Source organism: Macaca nemestrina, chromosome 3 (assembly GCF_043159975.1).
Source record: "Macaca nemestrina isolate mMacNem1 chromosome 3, mMacNem.hap1, whole genome shotgun sequence".
NCBI classification, from domain to species: domain Eukaryota; kingdom Metazoa; phylum Chordata; class Mammalia; order Primates; family Cercopithecidae; genus Macaca; species Macaca nemestrina.
Window position 1 is genome coordinate 170781205 of NC_092127.1, and position 23049 is coordinate 170804253.

Consider the following 23049-nt stretch of genomic DNA (forward strand, 5'->3'; position numbering starts at 1 on the left):
GTATCTGTGTCCCATGTGAATGCTGACCAAAGGGTGACCTCAGCAGAGCAGGATTTTAATAATCAAGTCGACAGAGTAACTCATTCTGCAGATACCAGCCAACTTCTTTCCCTAGCCACTTCCGTCATGAACAGAGAGGCCACAGAGGAAGGTGGCTCAGCAAAATGAACTTCTATGTACCAAGGCAGATCTGGCTACAGCTGCTAATGAGTGCCCAATCTGCCTGTTATAGAAATCAATAGTAAGTCCCTGATATGCCACCATTCCCCAGAGTGATCAGCCAACTGTTTCATGAAAGGCTGATTATATTGGACCACTGCCATCATGAATGGGGCAGTGTTTTGTTCTTATTACAACGGATACTCTGGATATGGATTTCCCTTCCCTGCATGCAATCATTCTGCCAAACCCACAGAATGCCTTATCCACCATCTAGGTGTTTCACACAGCATTGCTTCTGATCAAGAAACACACATTACAGCACATGAAGTGTAGCAATGGACCCATACTCATGAAATTCACTGGTCTTACTTACCATGTTCCTCATCATCCTGAAGCAGCTGGCTTAACAGAATGGTAGAATGGATTTTTGAAGACTCAGTTATGTTGTCAGCAAGGTGACAAAAACGTGTGCAATATTTTCCATGAGGCTGCGTATGCTCTAAATCAGCATCCAGTATATGGTACTATTTCTCCCATGGCCAGGATTCATGGATCCCAGAATCAAGAGAGAGAAATAAGAGTGGTGCCACTCACTATTATCCCTATTGTTTCACTAGCAAAATTTTTGTTGCCTATTCCTTAACCTTATCCTCTGCTGGTCTAGAGGTCTTAGTTCCAAAAAGAGGACTGTTTCCACTGGGAGATGGAATGACTCCACTGAACTGACATTAAGACTGCCACCTGGCCACTTTGAACTCCTCATGCCTCAGAATGAACAGGCAAAGAAGACCCAGGGTTACTGTACTGACCAGGGTTGCTAGTTCCTAAGAAGAAATTCAACTGCTACCATACAATGGAGGTATGAAAGACTAAGTCCGCAAAACGAGAGATCTTGTAATTACTACCATGCTCTGTGGTTAAAGTCAGTGGAAAACTACAATAACCCAATTTAAGGACTACTTAAATTGGACTACTTAAATTGGGTATGCCCAGACCCTGCAGGAATGAAGTTTTGGATCACCCCAACAGGCAAAGAACCACAAAGAGCCAAGGTGCTTGCTTAGGGAAAAGGAAAAATGGAATGGATAGTGGAAGAAGGTAATCATAAATAAAAACCAGCTACAACCATGTGACCAGCCACAGAAAACTGTAATTGTTAGGTCTTCCTTATTTTGTAATGAATGTATTTAGATATTAAGCAAGTATCTTTGTTTTCTTGCTCTTTAATCCCCTTATCATCTGACATAAGATATATTAATAATAGCTAACTTTACATCATGATATTTAAGTTACAGCTTATTAGGGAGAATGAACATTACCCAGGGACTCTGCATCCTCTTCTGGAGAAAGGGTTGGCATGTTTTCAGTTGTTTGAAGGATATTCATATTATGTTAGGCAGAAGTATGAGTTTCTTATTGCGTTCATTTGGAGATGAAGTGTCATTTAAGACGATGTGTATGGGCGCCAAGTTGACAAAGATGGACTATGACAGTTTTTATGTGTCAACGTGTATACACTATAGTATCCAGTTATTCAGTCAAACACTAACCTGGGTGCTACTGTGATGGTATTTTGTAAACACAGTTAACATCTACGATCAGTTAACTTTAAGCAAAGGAAATTATTCTTGGAAATGTGGGTGGGCCTGATCCAATCAGTAGGAAAGCCTTTTCTGAGAAAGAAATTCTGCCCCAAGACGGCAGCATCATCACCTGCCCAAGAGTTTCCAATCTGCCAGCCTATCCTACGTATTTTGGATTTGGATTTGGATCTCTTCAATCACCTCAGCCAATTCCTTGAAATAAATCTCTATGTTTTATCTATCTCTACCTATGTAGATATGTAGACATACATATAAAACAATTATTTTAAGTTACATCTTTGAGTATTTTAAGTGCAATTAAATAATTAGTAATATAATTACAGATATGCACTATATAAAATTATATTAATTTTTAATAATGAACATACACATTCATTCTTCTGGTTCTATTTCTGTATAGAACCCTGACTAATATGGGGTCTTTCAAACATTAAGAGAAAAAATAGCCACTCTTTGCTTAAATGGATATATCTAGAACCCAAAGAAAGTACTGAAAGATTTTAGTTTAATAGAACAAAGAACTTTTCACAAACCAGAACTGTCTACTAATGGAAAAGTCATTCAGGAGCAATAAGTTCCCAGTCACCCTAAGTATTTGAGGAGCTAATGAATGACAATCTATAAGGGATCCACCAGAGAAGTTCCTGTAATTAGCAGACAGTTTGAGCATTAGGCTTTGTCCACTTCTTTGAGTTCAAAGTCTGTAATTCTGTAACAGAATGGCGTGATCTTAGATTATTAGCAAGATACATCTTAACCCAAGTAGAAAATGAAAGCAATATCAACCAAAACAGTAAAGAAAAAAGGCTCAAATAAATCCTAAGTTTTAAAGGGATCAGGGACAAGGCAAGAAGCAAAAAAAAAAAAAAAGAGTTTAACTATTTGGTTTGGTGTTTATTGTATCTTATAACATTCAGCATTTGAACACAAGTTGTTCCCATTTCTTAGCTTTTTAAATTATATCACACAAAGGTATAAGCTTTTATGCCTTTACTTCACAATAAAGTTCATATGACAACGAACTTGACTTTCAGGACAACAGAATAGAAAGGCTCTCACTGTATTTAATATCCACATATAGCTCCACCTATACCACCTATTACCACCTCCACTGCTAACAAGGGAGCTCTAGCACTTTCTCTCCCCGGACAAAAGCCTACTAATTGGTCTCCCTGCTCTAAGACTAGACCTTCTAGAGTGTCATTTCAGTGAAATAGCTGAAGTGATCATTTCCAAACATAAATCAAATCATGTCACACCTCTTCTCAAAAACCCTACAGTAGCTCCCCATCTCAGAGTAAATGACATACAATGACAATGTCCTTACATCTTGTAGATGATGTCTACAAGACTCTGTACATTCTAGCCTAGACTACCTCTCTGATCTATTCTATTACTCTCTCCATTGCTTACTCCACACCAGCCCTGTGGTCTCCTGGAAGTTTCTCCAAAAATCCAACAATGCTATCCAACAGGGCCCATGCACATGCCATTCTCTCCACCTGAAGGGTATCTTATCACTCTGTCCCTTTCTTCCCTCTTCTCAAATGTCAACTATGAAGATTTTCCTGACCACCTTAAATAACAGCAAACACACATACACTTTCCCTACCATTCTCTTCCTTCTCACCCTAGTTTTATTTCCTTCATTGCATTTATCATCTCCTGATAAATATTTGTCGACTCATTAACTGTCTTATCCTCACTGAAATTAAGCTCATTGTTTTCTTCATTGCTCCAATACCTACAATACCTGTAAGTGTCCAATGAGTACATACTGAAGTAATATATTAGCCTTAAGCTAAAATTTCAAACAATCTTCTCAGTTATTATATAAATATGCTCCTAAACAGAAAAAGCTTTAAGAAGGAAAAAGTTCATATACTGTCCTAGTTCTCCTTACATCCTTCTCACTGATTTGGTTTTACAGAGAATATGAAAGGAAAGTAAATGTTCTGCCTGTCACAGTTCTCCTCTGTTCCACTTAACCTCAAATTACGAGCTCACATAGCCACAACTTCCTTGTTTGTCAAATAAGAGGAACTGGCCTATGGTGATAAGCTTCTCAAAAATCAAGTATCTAAAAATCATTTTTGAAATAAGGTTTATATGTAATTTTCAATAAGCCATAATGGAATGTCTCAGTAATCAGGATAAATCAACACTGTATATTTACATGAATAGACATATATGTATACCCTATATATATATAACCTGAGGTGCTACATTTGACTTCATTCTCATAATGCAACTAGCACTGAATGCTGTATTTTAAGTTTTACTGCTCTTATAAACTACATAGCCTGATAACCAAGGTAAACAATTTGTATATCTGAAAGTTACATTCTGACTTCACCCAGGCAAAACACAAACCTGAAAAAATACTCAGAAATGAAAACTATGTTACAAATATCATACATTAAAATCCTACATGCTTTATTCAAAAGAGGATCCTTCATACCATCAATATTTACAACTCAAGCCTTGATACCCCTATTTTCCAGTCTTAGCAGATACCAAAAAATAAAGATACCTGTTCAGTAAATAAGCTGATATAATCATATGCTGATGACTCCATTTATTCACATTCAAAAACAGGGAAGCAAATCTATGGCATTAAAGTAAGGACAGTGGTCACTTGGGCAAAGGCACATAGCGATTTCAAGAAGGCATGAAGGACTTCTGGGTAAAGGCAACGTTACGTTTCTTGATCTGGGTGCTAATAACATGTGTGTATTCACTTTGTTAAAAATGGTTGAAATGAGCTGTATACTGATGATTTGAGCCCTTTTCTGTACTGTTATACTGTATTTAAGTAAAAAGCTTTTGAAAAACTAGATATTAGAGCTATTCAAAACCATGAAAAATAACGTTGAACATGGAACAGCGGAACACAAATCAACAATCCTTAAGAATATCTGTGTTTTTCATGTGCACCAACACTAAAATATTGTGCCTATTAACTGCACCCACTACATTCTAATTAAGAAAGTAGGGAAATAAGTAACACATTTTAGAAATAATTTGCCTCCAAAATGTTTGAAATAAAGTAAGTTTTATAACTCAAAGGAGTCAAGGTTCAATTACTCAAGAGGCAAGAGTACTGGTTAACGATATGAATCTTGTTGTGAGAATTCTGTCTCACCCACTTGCCAGTTCCGTGAACTCGTGTTTAACCTCTCTGGGTCTGTGTTATATCACCTATAAAATAGGGATCTACCCCATAAGCTTGTGAGGACTAAATGAGTTATTTCATGTAAAGCATTCAGAGCAGGTGCCTGATACTGTAAGTACTCAATAAATGGTTGTTCACTCATGTGGGATACTTAATCCCCCAATGGTGCTAAATAGGGTGTTTCTACTACGGCCAACTGACAGATGAACACTGAAATGCAAAGAGCCTCTTCTTAAAATAGCTTGTACATTACCCTGCCTATACAACGAGACAACTTCCTGTTAGTTTACTTTATATTTAAATGTCCTAAAGTAGTTGCAGTAGAAGCAATAAGTTATTCTGGTTCTTTTCTAAACCTTTATAACAAACAGGCTTAAGAATTAAATAACCATTTTAAGTAGAGCATCATCATAGAAGGAAACTGTAGGATTTTAAAATACAGTAACAGCTAATGCTTTCTAAGAGTTACTATGTAGAAAACACTGTACTAAACATTTTCCTATACTGATCTTTATTGCTCACAACAACCCTATTAAGTAGGTATGTTGTTCACCCTCACTAAAATGGCCTAAGTCTCTTTTACTGGAGAACACATTTTATTTCATCTTTTTCACCTTCCTAACCAGGCACACACAGTCTCCCACATCGAAGGGGCTCAGGGCTATTTGCAGGAACTGGTTCGTTATAAAGATGATTGGCTGTAACTCTCAAGCCCAACTTGCATTTGGGTGAATTCTAGAGTTAGCATAAGGAACTCAGGTATCTAATCCCATTATTTCAGTCCCATTTGAGATAACTTCCCTGGTTTGCTGAGAGGCTCATCCATTTGTGACATATTAATCCAGGTAACAACCTGATAATACTATTACTCAGAGTAACTTTTCAAAGAGGAAGATAAATGCCAAGGATCAATTTCATGGCTATATAATATGAAAATAAGCTATTACCATCATACCAAAACACATAACCTTACAGATTTACATGGCTCACTCAGCACAGCCATGTACATAGTGCTTTGTTTCTGTCAATTAAAAAAGGAACATTTGATACAGCATTAAGTCTCCTTCAAAGAGATTAACAAACATAGCAGTAAATTTTCATTTGTAAATTAACCTTCAAAGAGTCTTTTCATACTGTAGTTTAATTATACAATTCTATTTTTACTGCAGCTGTGTTACAAAGAATGGATCTGTTAAACTGCTTTACCCACCATAATGTAACTTATTATACACTTTCAGCACCCCAGGCAATGTCCTAGCATATACTAGTATATCTCATTCCTGTGTTTCTATAATACAGTAATTCCAAGACATTGTGCCAATCCCTCTATTTCCCAAGGGAAAAAAATACCTAATTCACTGAACACCAAATTATATACAATGTAAGACAGGTATGTACGTACATGTTTTCAATTTAATCCTTACCATGACCTTTAAAGACAGTGACTATCTCTTTATTTTTAACCCAAGGAGAAATTGAAGCAAAGGATTCTGAGTTGGCAAATAATATGCAATTTATATGCAAGTTTATTTATAAAGCCTAGTTCATTCCTTTATTTCACACAGTTTTCCTCCCAACCCTCCCTCTTTCTCATGCTTCAGGGCAGGTTTCTTTGATCATCAGTCCCCATGGTAGAAAAGACACACAAGGCCGGGTGCGGTGGCTCACACCTGTAATCCCAGCACTTTGGGAGGCCAAAGTGGGTGGATCACCTGAGGTCAGGAGTTTGAGACCAGCCTGACCAACATGGTGAAACCCCGTCTCTAATAAAAATACAAAAAAAATTAGCCAGATGTGGTGGTGCGTACCTGTAGTCCCAGCTACGTGGGAGGCTGAGGCATGAGAATCACTTGAACCCAGGCAGTGGAGGTTGCAGTGAGCCAAAATGGCGCCACTGTACTCCAGCCTCGGCAACAGAGTGAGACTCCATCTTAATTTAAAAAAAGACACACAGACAACACCTGGATTTACATATAATAGTTCAAGCCATAACAAGAGACTAATGGGCCAGGCATAGTGGCTCATGTAATACCAGCACTTTGGAAGGCCGAGGCAGAGGACTGCTTGAGCCTGGGAGTTCAAGACCAACCAGGGCAATATAGGGGGATCCCATTCCTACAAAAAAAACACAAAAATTAGCTGGGGATGGTGGCACATGCCTGAATTCACCCCCAGCTACTAAGGAGACTGAGGCAGGAGGATCACTTGAGCCTGGAAGGCGGAGGTTGCAGTGAGCTACAATGGCACCACTGCACTCCAGCCTGGGTGACAGAGCCGGACCCTGTCTCCAAAAAAAAAAAAAAAAAACAGAAAGAAAAACAAAAAGAAAGAAATTTAAGAAACTAGGTTTCTAGATAAAACCAGAATTACAAGGGGGCACTGCTTCTCGGCCTTTTGGCTAAGATCAAAAGTAGAATTACAATTGGGGGAAAAAAATTAGCAACAACTGAAACTTTACAAAACTGGAAAAAATGAAACCGCAATTAACTTATTATTAGTAGAAAGCTCAACCCTTTACATGATATCACATTTTTACAAGAATCACCATAAGAGAATGTCAGAAAAGAATCAGTCTTCATCTTCTCATTAGTTTTACACATCTTTTACCAGAGCAATCTCAACCCCCAATTACAAGGGACAGTGTATTTAACAACACAGAAAAGGGAAATCAATCATACTCTAAATAATCAAAGAAATAAAAACATGACATTTCACTGAAAATACCAAAGATTATTTTTCAATAAAAACACTATTGGGCACTCAAAAACACAATCCTTCCAGAAAGCAATCTGTCAGTAAATATACACAAATATGTATTTTTTAAACCTTAAAATATTTGTATCTTTTAATTTAATAGTATGCTTCTAGGAAGGTGCCCTTAAAATCCAAAGTGCAGAAAAGATTTACGCAAATAAATGTTTATAACAATTTTTTTTGTTTGTTTTTTGAGACGGAGTCTCGCTCTGTCGCCCAGGCTGGAGTACAGTGGCCGGATCTCAGCTCACTGCAAGCTCCACCTCCCGGGTTTACGCCATTCTCCTGCCTCAGCCTCCCGAGTAGCTGGGACTACAGGTGCCCGCCACCTGGCCTAGCTAGTTTTTTTTTTTTTGTATTTTTTTTTTTAGTAGAGACGAGGTTTCACCATGTTAGCCAGGATGGTCTTGATCTCCTGACCTCACGATCCGCCCGTCTCGGCCTCCCAAAGTGCTGAGATTACAGGCTTGAGCCACCGTGCCCGGCCTATAACAATATTTTTTAAAGAAAACTCAAAACAATCTATCCAACAATGGGAATCTATCCAACAATGAGTAAGCAATTTATATCTTCCATTCCATTTAATAGTTAAGAAAAAGCTCAGGATACGCTGGATTTTTAAAAGATGCAAAATTCTATCTAAAAGGATTGCAACTTGTCTTAGTCCATTCAGGTTGCTATAACAAAATACCTTATACTGGGTAATTTAGAAAGAACAGCAATTTTTTTGCTTATAGTTCTAAAGGCTGGGAAGTCCAAGATAAAGGCACCAGCAGATTCAGTGTCTGGTGAGGGCTCTCCTGCTTTATAGGTGGCACCTTGTTGTTATATCCTTACATGGCAGAAGGGAAGGGCAAAAGTGGCTTTTTTTTTTTTTTTTTTTTTTTTTCCTGAGATGGAGTCTCGCTCTGTCGCCCAGGCTAGAGTGCAGCAGTGCAATCTCAGCTCACTGCAACCTCTGCCTCCAGAGTTCAAGCCATTCTTCTGCCTCAGCCTCCCAAGTAGCTGGGACTACAGGCATGCACCACCACACCTGGCTAATTTTTGTATTTTTTGTAAAGACAGGGTGTCACCATATTGGCCAGGCTGGTCTCAAACTCCTGACCTCAGGTGATCTGCATGCCTCGGCCTCCCAAAGAGCTGGGATTACAGGCATGAGCCACCACGCCCGGCCCCCTCTGGCCTCTTTTAGAAGGGCACTAATCCCATTCATAAGGGTTTTGTCTTTATGACCTAATCACTTCCCAAACACTCGGCCTCTTAGTACTACCATCACCTTGAGGGTTAGGTTTCAACATATAAATGTTGGGGAAATACACATATTCAGAACATAGCACAACCACTTAAAATAATACCACATATACATATAAAATAGAACAATACCAAAATGGTTCTTTCTGAAGAGTACAATTTGTTTTATTCTTGTCTACACTTCTATTTTCCAAGTTCAAAATAAGAAAACCTACGTATGTAAGAATGAAATATGAGATAACATAGTACCCATTTCAAGAATCCTAAGGTCTTCGAAAAAAATCATTTCTAAAACATTTAAGTTACCGTATCTGGTTTAAAATGCATTAAATATTTCCTCTAGCTTAATTCTAATTTGGCTGTCTATTCTTAGGGGAAAAAAATGTATACATATATATATATGAAGATTTATGCACAAAAGGTATGAACCAAGGCATTCATCCAAAAAGTTTTATGGAGTACCTATGAGACACTGTGTACTATCTAGATACTACATGTAGTAGTATACTACAAGGGCCCAATCCTTTTGCAGCTTATATTTCTGTGGATAAGTACAGGTAACAAGTTAATAAGCATATTAAAATGTAATTTCTGGTTATAAGTATTATAAAGGAAATTAACAAAATACTGTTTATGTTTATCGAGACAGTACAGACTGAGCCTGCTCCTATAGGAAGTCACCAAAAAAAGTCCTGAGAAAAATACAAAACCGAAAATATACTACATCCAAACATGCAAAAAGCTGAGAAAGAACAATCAAGACATGGGAAACCTCAAGTGCCAGGGCCCAGAAACAAAGAAAGAGTTTCACATACTCCAGCAGCAGAAAGGAAGCTGGGTAGATGGAAACGGTAAAAACAGATGAAGCTACAAAGGTAGACAGGGGCCAGATCATGCAGTGATTTGCAGGTCAGTGTGAAAGGTTTCTATTCTATCATAATTACGTGAGAAGTCATTAAAGAGGGGGAGAAAATTACCTTATGTGTACAGTCTTCTGAGATTAGGATGCAGAAGGTAAAGAACGATAACAAGAAGTTAGGAAGGTACTGCAGGAATCCCAGTAAGAGGGAACGGTAGCCTAGACCAGAGTGATGGCAATGAAAATAGAAAAAAGCAGAGAAACTCAAGACATAATGTAGTGCCTAGAACCCATAGTATTTGCTGGCAGGAGGTCAGAATGTAGGCAATGAGGGCCCAGAACAATCAAGTATACCTCTTAGGACTCTGGCTGAATCATTACTTACAAAGCTAAAACTTACAGTGTGTTTCTAATAATAAGGAATAGTTATGTATACTATGAAGCATCCGTGAGATGAAACATTACTAATGTTTGTGGAAGGCTTGCTTCTCTTTACTATCTATGAGGTAATGACATGATACTTATATAGTCCTTCAGTTTCCTCAAATAATTACTACAAATAATACCTATTGCTCTCAGAGAGTTGTTGGGAGAATTAAATGTGAACCTATGAAAAACACTTAACACAGTGACTGTACTCGATAAATTAAAGCTATCAGAAGTCATAGTCATAACATCTCACCACCTAGAATAAAAAAAAAAAAAGGGTATTCAATAAATGTTTTGTAGATGAATAGAAAAGCAGATAAAAGAAATGGTATAATATCCCAGGTCATCTGACTCAATCCCATAATCCTTCTACAAAACTATGCACTCTTCACCACAGGCAGGTAAAAAAAGATTAACAGTTTCACAACCGTTAGACTGTGAAATCAACTAAGTGAAACCATGAAATCCTCATTAGAGATTTTTGGTACAAATTATACAAAAATGCAATATCTACACTGTCATGTAGATTACACAGTTAAGTAAATACACAGTCAAGTAGATTAACTAGAATAATAGGTAAGTTTCTGAGTCACAAAAGTAATTGAAAAGTTTACTGGCCTACTTACAGGCTGATGAGTCAAGCTGAATGCAATACAAAAAGAGCACATGACGGGAGACAAAGCGACAAGAAAACACTAAAATACAGTCAAAAGTCAGATGGTGATATGGTTTGGCTCTGTGTCCCCACCCAAATCTGATCTCCAATTGCAATCTCCATGTGTGGAGGGAGATCCTGATGGGAGGTGACTGGCCCACAGGGGCAGTTTCTCCCATGCTGTTCTCATGATAGTGAGGGAGTTCTCATGCGAGCCGATGGTTTTAAGTGTGGCACTTCCTTGCTCTCTCTCTCTCTCTCTCTCTCCTGCCGCCATGTAAGATGTGCCTTGCTTCCCCTTCACCTTCTGCTATGATTGTAAGTTTCCTGAGGCCTCCCAAGCCAGGTGGAAGTGCAAGTCAATTAAACCCCTTTTGTTTATAAATTACCCAGTCTCAGGGACTATCTTTATAGCAGTGTGAAAATGAACTAATACAGATGGGGAATACAAGTGAGGGACTAAATAAGAGAACAGAACCCGAAACCTGGAAGGAAAGGAAAAAGAGATATACCAAAAATCAGGATTAGTCAGAGTCTGAGAGACAATTACAGACTAGGAGAAGCAGGTAATTACCTCTCCCACCCACAACGCCCAGGCAAAGATCCACTGTTCCTAGGGGAGAGACAGAAGTAAAAGACTACTACACTTCAAGGACACAGAGACCCTCCTGACCCATGATCCCATACCAAAACTAAGCAGGAGTACACTACTGCTAGAGGAAGGACAGACAACTCTCCGTCCCAAGTACTACCTCAGTCATAAGACACAATTTGGCTGCCATGGGAGGGGAAAGATTAGGGGGAGAGGAGAAGACCGAAAAGGTTCTACTCTCAAGACTCAGGCTCACAAGCCCTACCTAAGACTGAAAGTAGACCAGGAAAACCAAGAACTTCTCCACCCCCATTACAAACCTACCCCATATAAAAAAGAATCTACTATAGAACAGGATGTTGCTGACAGCTGCCGACAGAGCAGTGTCTTAGTCCCTTTGCGCAGCCATAACAGAATATCTGAGACAGTGTAATTTATAAAGAACAGCAATCCATTTATATTTCCTCACTGTTCTGGAGGCTGGGAAGTCCAAGATGAAGACACCAGCATCTAGCTACAGCCTTCTTGCTGAGTCACTACATGGCAGAAGGGCAAAGAGAGAGAGACAAAAGGGAGCCACACTTGCCCTATATAACATGAATCCCATCTATGAGGGCAGAGTTCTCATGGTCAAAGCACCGCTTAAAGGTCCCATTTCTCAGTACTGTTACAAGGGCAATTAAATTTCAACAGGAGTTTTGGAGAGGACAAATGTTCAAACCACAGCAAGCAGGAACACCACTCAGTCCATCCAAAGCACAAAATAACAGCAACCCGCCGCCAGAGAAATTCAGGTCTGTGGTGCACTAAACGTGATGATAGTAACAACAGAGCCATATCCAGCCCAAGTAATGACAAAACTAACTCAACCTACCATACTAACAGTGTGACAGAGGAGGTATACCCATTTCTAGACACAGGTTCTTCTATCATTCAAAAATTATGAGACACATTTAAAAGGAAAAAAAAAAAAAACCCATCGTTAAGAGATAAAGCAAACAACAGAACCAAACAGAGATTACCTAGATGTTGGAACTAATCAGAGATGCTAAAATAACTATGATTCAAAAATATGTTAAAAGAGGTAAAAGAAAAGATCTGGACAACATAAGAACAGATACGAAATTTTAGTAGGGATATGGAAACTATAAGAGAGTCAAATAGGAATGCTAAAATTAAAAATAGGAATTTATCAAAGATGGAGAATCCCTTTGACAGGATTATTCATGAACTTAGGTCAACAGGAGTCATCCAAACTGAAACAGAAAAAAAAGGCGAGAGGTGTTTTTTTAAATAAAGAAACTGTAAGGAAACACCATTAACAAATAGTCTAACATATACTTAATTGTTGTCCCAAGGGAGACTAGAGAAAGCAAAGGAAAAAAGAATTATCTGAAAAGATAATGGCCAAGATTTTCCAAAATTAACAAAAGACAACCAAGATCCAAAGAGGTCAGAAAGCCCTCTTAAAATTGGTTAAGTTATAGTTACCTTAAATCAGGCAAGTCAAAGCAAAAGGTTAATACAAAACAATATAGCTTGAAATAACTAACTATTGGAAAGTACATATGTAACAGATACTGTAAAAATATTTCTATCACCGATAAAAAGATGACATTCTATTTACCATCTCCACGCGAAAAAAAAAAACTCAAATGGTCTAAAACAGAAAAAAAAGACAGTAAGAGACAGAAAAAACCTGAGCTGTAAAGTATAATCCAATAATTAAACACATACTATAGTTTTCTGCCAAAAGCCACTAAACCAATGAAGACACTGACTAGTACTTTGGCCAAAAAACTGTCAATTTTCAGCAAGTACATTAAATAAAAGAATTTGGTTATGAGTTACAAAAACGATTATTATATATAAATTTAGTAAGTCCTCTAGATGATAATTCCAATTTATGAAAATTCTAATGACCCACAAATTTATCTATGGTTTCTCATTTCCACTATTGTGAGAATTTTTACATTAGAGTAACTGGAAAAGAAGGGATCTAGAGATTGATAAGAGTAACGCAAGGCAGAGCCAGTGTTAATACTTTTTAAAATGCAACCCTGAGTTAAAGGAAACCTATGTAAAGTTCACTTGGCCTTAAAAGTGTATCCCTGTGACTCAAAAGTGGGAAAGTGCTACAATCCAAAGACCTACCTAAGTGGTGGGAACAGAGCCAGGAGAGACTGTCCAACATCCTCATGTCTTAACATAAAGCCTCTAGAGGAAGAATTCTAATTTTACCAATACTCTGTTACTGAAGTGGTTTCATCCATAGTAGCGGAGAAATTAAAAGACTTCTTAAATAAGTTTACCCCAAACCTTTTCCATTTGATTCATCCAAATCAATCAACATGTCTGAGACCGTGTGGACTCCTAAGACATGTGAATCAACAATTCCAAGTAACAAAAACAAGACATCTAGCTTTTCAATGGATTGGACACTGAGCCGCTAATATGCTCCTTTGTGTACATACTATCTACTACAAGCGAACATGGGTTTTCAAACATCTCATAAGCTACAGAAGGAAATACTGAACTCTTCCTAATAATAAAAGGATGATAAATGGAAACTAACTTTTCTGAATTACTAATTCAGAACATGCAAATGATTACCATGGTACTTTCTTTTAGCAAATATAAATATTAATAAGGGCTTTTGTGGGGCTCCAGACTGTCTGAAGCCTATTTTTCCCAAAGGTCTGTTTTTCAATTTGAAATTTTCCTAGTATAAGATTTTTCAAGAACATCCCCATAATAATTAGAAAGGAATTGTCTATAAACATATCATGTCTTGCTTGGGAATTTGTATTTAAAAACAGCTCCCATTTATCTAGAAATCTTAAAGACTGACTAAATACAAAGACTTACTATCTTTTCATTCCTACAGAGTCTGTTCTCATGTTGTTACATTATAAATTAGAGGCCTGAGACTCATACCAGCCTCTTACTCCTTTACTAATCTAGAACACGAAGAAAGAAATAATCCTAATTATTAACGTATTTAGGGCTTACGATGACTCTATCATGACCAGTCACCTGCCTGAAAACAAACTTAAAGACTTCAAAATGTAAAACTAAATTTTTAGTACACTATAAAAGTTACCAGATAATGTTATAAACACGTTTAAACAACTCATCATAGATTATTCATATATAAGTTTAGTTACATTCAGAGGACCAGCATATGTGCATATTTCTATAAGATTTTTAAACAAATCTCATAAAAAATACTATACAGCATATGGCAAAAATAACACAAAACTAGGAGTTAATAGATCTGACTTCTAATTCTAGGTCTATTACACTAAGTTAAACTTGATTGTAAGTTAAGAATATGGATATGCTTTGAATAAAACTCAAAGAGATTTATCATTGTGATTTGTATAACTGATATTATGAGTTAAAAGATTAATAAATAAAACCAGTGTGCCATTCAGTTTCAATTAGAGGAATGTGCAAACTAGTGAGTACTGGAATGCGTAGCAATCATAATGTGAAGAAGCTGCCAATTTTATTCTAAGACCACATACTGCACATAGCAAAACTACAACTGCCCAACAAACGACCACAGCATTAAAAGTAAAATTATGACAGCAGCAACTTCATTAGTTTAGTTTTCTCCTACTTCTCCGGCATCTAAAAAGTGTCTCCTGTCTAGCACATAGTAGACATTCAAACATTTATTGAATAAATATCCTCCACAACTAAGTGGCACAATATAACCTCACAGTCTATGCCTAATACTTATCAATTTTACTACTTCCAATTTCATATTAACCAGCACTTTTTAATGTTCTTAAAATCTGTGAGACTATAAATAAAATTGTAACATTTTAAATAATCCATTCTTTTATTTCCCTAAACTCGAAAAGATATGAAATTATCCATTAAAAGAGGAGAGTTCATAACTTAGGCCAAATGAGTAATATATTAATAACTGCTCAGTTTATGTAAATGAAGAACTGAAAGCTGATCCTATAACATGTGTCCACTAGAAGTTACTAGTCACCAATAAAGATGTGCCACAGTTCTTCCTAAAAGTACTTAACAGTACTTAGTGTCAGGTGGACGTTGGGGGTGCTGGGGCCTAATGGTTAGACAAGACTCTTGGGCAGGCAGATGGCTTCTCGGTGGCAGGCTGTAGGGGCCTCTGTGCGCTGGAGATCTCTCCAGCACCAGGAGCAGCTTGAGGACAGCAAGGAGCTGCAGCCTGTGGCCAGCCATCCAAGAGACCTCTGCCACAGCCCTGGGTTCCCTGTGCAGACAGTTCCAAAGGAGGCTGCCCCTGACAGCCGTCAACCTCAACCTCTGGGGAGACCCCTCCTGGAAACACTTGGAAACCCCAGAGCCAGGGCAGCAGAGCCTCCAGGCTGCAGCTCGCTCAGCTAAGAGTGCCTTGGATGCCAAGTACCAGAGAATCCAAGAGTCCTGACACCAAGTGGCTAGTGGAGACTCAGGTGAAGGCCAGGAAGAGGAAGAGAGGGGCACAGAAGAGCAGTGGATCCCCGACTCACAGCCTGAGCCAGAAGAGCACCCAGCTGTCTGGAGGCGCCCCTGCCCACTCAGCCGCAGACCTCTGGGAGAAGGAGCATCACTGCCTCTCTGCCCAGATGGGTTCACGTACATACCCACTACGGCAGTTGAGGCAGGAGTCTGCCTTCCAGAGCCCTTACTCCTTGACAGAGCCCCTCTGCTCTCCCAGCGAGTCTGACAGTGACCTAAAGCCTGTGGAGGCAGAACAGCATCTCCAGAAGCTGTCCCAAGAGCTGGACGAAGCCATTATGGCAGAAGAGAGTGGTGACATGAGCGTCTCTCTCACTGATGACAGAGGAAGTGCCCTGCAGGAAACAAGCCCTGTCTGATCACCAAAACTTCATACCCAAGGATGTCTGTGCTTCCCCAGGAGCTTCCTGGACAAAGGAGTCATTAGTAACCCTGGGCCACTGCTAACAAGAACCTAACAAGGGGCCTAGAGTCCCCCTGCTCTGGCCACATCTAGCCAAAATGGTTTAGTTCAGAACTAACATGGTAGCAACGAGAATGGAAAAAACATTTTTTTTTTCCAGATGGAGTCTGACTCTGTCACCCAGGCTGAAGTGGAGTACAATGGCATGATCTCAGCTCACTGTAACCTCCACCTCCAGGGTTCAAGCAAGTTTCCTGCCTCAGCCTCCTGAGTAGGTGGGATTACAGGCACCCAGCATCATGCCTGGCTAATTGCTGTATTTTTGTAGAAATGGGGTTTCACCATGTTGGCCAGGCTGGGCTGAACTCCTGACTTCAGGTGATCTGCCTGCCTCGGCCTACCAAAGTGTTGGGATTACAGGTGTGAGCCACCACTCCCGGCCTGTTACCCTCTGAATTAAACCCAAACATAAGGTAATAAGGTCTATGCGGCTCTGTACCATCCAGTCCTTCCCTTTTCTATAGCCAGATCTCATCCGACATTCCCCCTCCCTCAAGATGCTGGGTCAAAACGATACTCTTTCACTTCTTCAAATAATTCCAATTCTGTCTTGCCTCAAAGTCTCTGTCCGTGTGGAATGCTATTCCCCAGTTCTTCAGACTTGGCTCTTTATTGTCCTTCAAGATGCCACCTTAAATGTGACCTTCTTAGAAGCCTTCTCTAGCCTACCTAAATTAAAAACTGCCCCCACATTATTTTCTATTTTATGTCTCTTTTGTTCCTTAATAGCATTTCTCACAACTCAAAATAGCATTTGTATTTTCTATCTTCCCAACTGAAATGCAAGCTCCATGGGAACAAAAACCTCAATCTCATTCATCTTTGTATCCCCAATACTTAACTTATCACATGCCTGTAATATACTTGGCATTCAAATATTTACTAAGTAATTTCACATTTTTAAAAAATCACTCTATGAGCCTATTATTAAATATATCAATATGCATACATATCTATAAGATTGCAAAAAACAAAATTTTGATGTTATCTTTGTTTTTTGTTTTTGATTTCTGAGACGGAGTCTCACTCTGTCACCCAGGCTGGAGTGCAGTGGCGTGATCTCGGCTCACTGCAAACTCCACCTTCTGGGTTCACAACATTCTCTTGCCTCAGCCTCCCAAGTAGCTGGGACTACAGGCACCCACCACCATGCCTGGCTAATTTTTTGTATTTTTAGTAGAGATGGGGTTTCACCGTGTTAGCCAGGATGGTCTCGATCTCCTCATCTCGTGATCCACTCGACTCGGCCTCCCAAAGTGCTGGGATTACAGGCGTGAGCCACCGCGCCCGGTCCATCTTTGTTATTTTTAGCTGTTGAAGTAGATGTATTTTCTATATTTACTTTTCAGTATGTTCTAAATTTTTTATAATAAACCTTTAAACTCATACATTAAAGATTTTAAAGTCTAACATTTCAACTGCAAAATGCTTTAAATCTTTAAATGATATAAATAAAGGTACAAAATGACTCAGGCTTATGATACAATTAATTTTTTTTAATATCATGGTGCTTCTCAATGTCACCGTCTATACTTAGCTTCATATTTCTAGAGAGTTTTAACTAATCTCGGATCATTTGTGGTCCAGTTATTTAGATCAACTAACTGCTTCAAACTATGTCTTCGTACTTTTTAAAATGCAACATAAAATATCTTAATGACACTCAATAAATCAAAGCATATTTCTACAACTATCTTACCTCTGTATCTACAGATAAAAAGAATAATGTAAGTCAATAATACCTGAATACTTACCCTTGCCAGGCTCTATTCTAAGCATACATAGAGTTATTCATTTATTCTTTGCAGCCCATTTTAGAGATAAGGAAATTTAGGCGCTAACAGACTGAATCATCTACCCAAAATTACAAAACCACTGTCAGACTGGGATTCAAACTAAGAAAATCCTGCTCTAGTCTAGAGGCTATGCCCTTCATCACACTATACAAAAGTGGAAACAGGCCAGGCATGGTGGCTCATACTCATAATCTAAGCACTTTGCAGGGCGAGGTGGGAGGATTGCCTACGCCCAGGAATTTGAGATCAGCCCTGGGCAACATACCCAGACTCTGTCTCTACCAAAAAAAAAAAAAAAAAAAGGTGAAAACAAACTTATGGGCCAGATAAAAGTTCAAGATATAAGATGCTATGCTTCTTAAAAATTACATTCCATCATCCTTGTATTTATGAAAACAAAGCACAAACAGCAATTACGCATTTATCGAAAAGCTGAGTCAAACTGAACAAACCGAGTCAAAGTTTAATTTTAAAAAGGACAAATTACTGGGCCTCAGATATATTCTATAGGAGTCGTATTCCAAGATTTTGGAATATTTAATAGCAAAATTTTGTTATTTACCAAAAATAAAGGAAGGAGGAACTCCTAAGGCCATTGGACAATAAAGATCTAGAATGTAAATTAATCACAATGTTTGTATCTGCTCCTTCTCCAGCCTCATTTCCTGATTCAACTCCATATATACCTTATGCTTAACATGAAGATCCTTGGCACTGGGGGATTTTTAAAGTACAAACTATTTGAGAGCAATCCTAAATTTCTGTTAGATGTCCTAACTCATGGAGATAACCTCACAGGGATTCTCTAAGGATTAAATTGGATAAAACACACAAAATGCCTGGCAAAAATTTAAATCCCACATGCAAATATGGATGATGCTGCACTGCAAAAGGGCCCAGCATTGACTCTGTCATCCTGGGTATTTGGTAATTCACAATCATATTTAGCATTCTCAAATGTCAATGCCTATAATAATCGTCACTCCCCACCCAGCTTCCTCGCTTCACACCTCTGGTTTTCCACCATGCCTTTCTCCATCTGACAAACTCATACATTCTCGGCAGACACTTCTACTCTGGATATTTAAGAAAAAAAAAAAAAAAGGATTCACTAACAACCTGCATCTCCACATCAAAATTAGTAACTCCATCTTTGTAATTCAGTAAAATACAGCACATAGCCTTAGGCCCTTTTACCCTTATCACAACTATCATCACCCTTTAAGTGGATATGCCTTCTAGCAGACTACAAGGTAGGGTGAATATCTTACTGATCTTGAAATTCCAAACACCTACTGGTATCTGGCACATAGGACTCACTGAAATTTTGTGTTTGCTTGCTTGTTTTTTAATAAAGTATACTAAAGAGTGAAAAAGGAATGATACCTGAAAACATGTACATCTATTATATACCAGTTAAAATTTTTTAAACTATATTTATAATTATACTTTGTTCCAAAGAAGGGGGAAAGGGGACTTATTTTTTAATACTTCCAATAAATATTCTTGTATTTGTTTATAACTTCAGTGAGGCATAATGACAAAAAGTAGATATATTTAAGACATACAATTTGATCTGATATATGCATACAGTATGAAATATTCACCACAATGAAGCAAATTCACATAATCCATCACATCACATTCTTACCTTTTTTTTTTTTTTTTGGTATGTTAAGAACTCTTAAGGTCTACCCTCTTCACAAATTTCAAGTACAGTATACGACACTATTAACTACAGTCATATTGTTGTACATTAGATCTCCAAACTTATTTATGTTGCATAACTGAATCTTTGTACTTGAAGTTTCAACATCTCTCCATTTACTCCTTTCCCTAGCCCCTGGTAACCACCATTCTACTCTGTTTCTGTAAGTTTGGTATTTTCAGATTCCATGCAGTATTTGTCTTTCTATGGTCTGCATTATTTCACTAAGCATAATGTCCTCCACATTCATCCATGTTGCCGCAAATGGCAGGATTTTCTTCTTTTTTAATGCTGAATAATATTTCATGGTGCATGTGCATATGTATCACATTTTCTTTATGCATTCACTGATGAATGCTTAGGTTGTTTCATATCTTGGCTGTTGTGAAAAATGCTGAAAAGAACATAGCAGTGCAGATATCTCTAACAGGTATTTTCAGTAAATGTAGCAAGGATACTAGATAAGCTACCACAGTAGTGGTCTTTTAAGAACCAAAATATTTATATACATTTTCCTATTTTTAGATTATGCAATCCAATCTCAGGCAATTTTCAGGTTTACATTTAAAAAAAAATTTTTTTTAATTAGCCATCTGTGGTGCCTCACAGCCTGGGAGGCTGAGGCGGGGAGACTGATTGAGTCTAGGAGTTTGAGGCTGCGGTGAGCTATGATCCTGTCACTGCACTCCAGCCTGGGCAACAGAGTGAGACTACATCTCTAAAAATAAATAAATAATAAATGTTTTTAAATGGTCAATTTCAGCATCTTTGTATTTCCAGTTACTCATACCATAGCTGGTACAAAACAATCACTAAATATTGTTTAAAACTCTATGCACACACAGACATATTCACCAATGACTGACTTTCTCACTTTAACCTTCTATAGTTCTGTTTAGGACCCATATAACAGACCTAGAACCAAACAAACTTTTTTTTTCCTTTTTTTTTTTTTTTTTTTTGAGAGAGGGTCTCACTCCGCTGCCCAGGCCAGAGTGCAGTGGCCTGATCAAGGCTTATTGCAGACTCAACTTCCCCCAGGCTCAGGTACCTGATTCTCCCATTTCAGCCTCCTGAGTAGCCAGGAATACAGGGGCACATCACCACGCCCAGCTAATTTTTTTGTATTTTTTGAGGAGATGGGGTTTCATCATGTTGCCCAGACTGGTCTCGAACTCCTGGGCTCAAGTGATCTGCCCACCTTGGCCTCGAAAAGTGCTGGGATTACAGGCATGAGCTACAGCGTACGACCCCAAACAAACACGGAATAAACATCAGAGGGTATGCAAATTCAATTCAAAAACAGCCAGGGGTACCTACAATTGCAGTTTAGCTTTTCTTTCTTAATGTGGTACCCAGAAGAAAGAAACGGCGAGGATTAACAGAGTCTGAATATGTGTGGCAAAGCAGAAATAAGAGCTAAACATAACAATGGTTCAAGGCATTGGGGAAACAGAGCAAAAATTACATATACGTCATTAATGAAAAGGTTAGAGATTTATTGCTGGACAATAGGAATAAAGAAGGGGGATTAAGATTATCTAGTTATCCAACATCAGATTTTTTAAAAAAGAATAAAAAAGACAGTAATAGAAAACACGGGCCTGTGCAACTTGCAGTGTGCTGAGTAGGAGACAAAAACTTCAAACAAGGGTTTAAAAAGACTTTTTACTTATTGAGAATATTTTAAGAAACTACAAATCACTTTGACTACCCTAGGGGGTTTTGATGAGGCTGTTTATGATAAGGCTGTTTAGTATTCTGTAATCACATAAATGAGATACTCACTTCAAGCATTTTTTTTAATTAAAATCCCAGCACTTCATTCAATAAAAGTTTTTGAGGTGTTTCAGTTCCATATAATGTCAAGTTTAGGAAGATCAAAGAGAGGCAGAAAAAGTGAAAATGACTAGAGGAAAAAAAGTTACACAGTGGCCAAGATCCATAAGCACACATAAAAACATTCATACACAAAAAGAAACACGCGGACAGATACAGGTACTTGGGCTCTGAGATGAATGTTAGTCCAAGTAAACTGCGCCTGCCAGGCTCTGTGGCTCCAATCAGCCTGTGTGTACTGGAGGGGAGTTACCACTATCTTATGAAAACACTGAATAGACATTATTAAACATTCTGCAAATGCTCCTAGCCTTAATCCTGAAATTGTTTCACTTTAAAGGATATGGCTGACAAGGCCCAGAAGAAAGGAAATTAGTCTCGGGACTGCAGCCATGATGCTTGTGCTGTATCACACCAAGGGCCAAAGGAAATAAAGCCAAAAATCAAATCAGTCACTGGCTTGGGGTTCCCTACCCCCAATTTTGACCTTTCCTAGTAATGAAGTTCTCCGAGGAGGAAATGTTCAGCTAGACTAGGGGAACAGGAGGCTGAGAACAGCGACTTAAGAGGGAACCACCCTTAAAATCAGCAACAATGAAACTAGTCAAGGAAAACAGTTACAGAAGGTAGAATTAGAAAGTGTCAAGAAAGACTGAATATCCAACATATACTAATATAGAGATCTAGATGGATAAAGAAAAGAACAAACCATTTAGATTTGGCAATAGAAATCATCATCTGTAGATTAAGCTTGAAATTCACACAGGAATGAAATTTAGAAGTTAATACTGAAATAAGTAATATGCCACTAGTCTGAAATATTGTTATTCACAGCTGAGGGGTCTGGGGAGCCTTCAACTCTTGACTTCTAACATTAGTTCAATCTGGAAACACTTATCCTTTTTACACATGGAATTCTAAAAGCTTTATATAAGCATTTTATGGCAAATATATTATCTTCAGATATCAAAAGTTTTTTGGTTTTACTTATCAAACAATTGGCAAAGACATCTGCAACTGTTTTTCTTAAACGACTTTGTAAATCATCACATACACCCAATTACATTTTTTTAAAAAACTAATCTTTATATTAAGAAATGGGCACATTTGAAATAAGATTCTCTATCACAAACAGTGTGTTTCTTCTTGGATTTATCAAGGGCTTATACTGATTTAAATCATTCTATAAACTCTGTATGTTTAATGCTAAAGATAATTTTTATTTCTTACACTTCATATAAATAGCCAGATTCCTTTCT

The 23049-nt window shown here is 38.0% G+C and overlaps 1 protein-coding gene and 1 pseudogene across 4 annotated transcripts in view; one reads left to right on the forward strand and one right to left on the reverse strand.

Annotated features, from left to right (window-relative positions):
• LOC105487812 (stromal interaction molecule 2) overlaps nt 1-23049 on the reverse strand; it is a 167174-nt gene that overhangs the window by 137813 nt on the left and 6312 nt on the right. The window lies entirely within an intron of this gene.
• Nucleotides 15601-16343, forward strand: LOC139362130 (protein PIMREG pseudogene; annotated as a pseudogene).